Source organism: Rhagoletis pomonella, unplaced genomic scaffold (genome assembly GCF_013731165.1).
Source record: "Rhagoletis pomonella isolate Grant_MI unplaced genomic scaffold, Rhpom_1.0 Rhpom_scaffold_00007, whole genome shotgun sequence".
NCBI classification, from domain to species: domain Eukaryota; kingdom Metazoa; phylum Arthropoda; class Insecta; order Diptera; family Tephritidae; genus Rhagoletis; species Rhagoletis pomonella.
In genome coordinates this window covers 35,004,631-35,005,788 of record NW_023458561.1, presented here as the reverse complement: position 1 = coordinate 35,005,788, position 1,158 = coordinate 35,004,631, and positions in this window count along the sequence as shown.

Below are 1,158 nucleotides of genomic sequence, written 5' to 3'. Positions count from 1 at the left end.
TAAAAAAGAAACCTATGGTAAACTCTTTCTTCGAATCTTTCTCTGCGAATTCATGTTTGAATATATTTTTTATTTCATAATAGTTTTATTTCAGTTTTTTAACGAGCCTTTTCTCACCATTCGAATTTATTTATAATCCTTGTAAGAGTAGTTGAATATTGTTTAAGGCATTATTTGCACGAAAGCAACGAATATGTTTTTTAATGCATACATACACATATATTTAGTATATAGATATTTATGTAATACAAATAAACATAAACAAACATGAATTTATATTACTCATGCACTTTCACTTACCTACATACATACATACATATGTACATATTCACATACATATATGCAAAACATGTGTACTTATATTGTATTGTATTGTAAATTTAAATTAACGGTATACTTATGTGCTTAAGAGTCGTGCTAATAAAAGCTTAGGATATTGCCAGCAAATAAATTGGCAGCTCGATTCTAAAGAAATTGTAGCCTGGCACATCGTATTCATTTTGTAGTCACTAGAATCGGGCTGAGGGTATACTTAGTTGCACTTACTTTAAAGTTAAGTTTAATATTATTATGGATTTTTAGTAAATAAAAGAATTGGTTTTGCTGATAAGATATTAGAGGAGGTGAGATGGAGGGTTAATAATAAATTAAAAACACACTCCGATTCACTTGAACAGGCACTGATTTTTTTTTTTTAGGCCCAGCTTATAGCTGTTATTGTGGACATCGGAGATGTTTAATTTTAATCTCATTTAGAATAATAACACTGATCAAGTGATCTATAATTCCCTTTTAACTTGAGACTTTGTACAGATGACATAAATAGAAACAAATTTTATTTCATACCTTTATTAATATTTATATTTGTTGTGGGTCATCCAAAATTCCCGCTTTTATCTTTTATTTTTCCGAGACCTTTTTTATGCCACTTTTTCAAAAGTTCAATAATAGGCACTTTCAGAAGGCGCAAGTGCTCAGTAACTGTTGCTATTGCACCTTCAGAATGCGTTGCTGTCCACTTCTGATTAACTCAACAGTTGACTTCATCATCGCATTAACTATTTTTAATGAAAATATTATCCTTTGACTTTGCAAAAAATTAAAACCTTCGCACATTTTTAAATTTAAGTCAATTTAATTAAAATTTTATTAGCAATA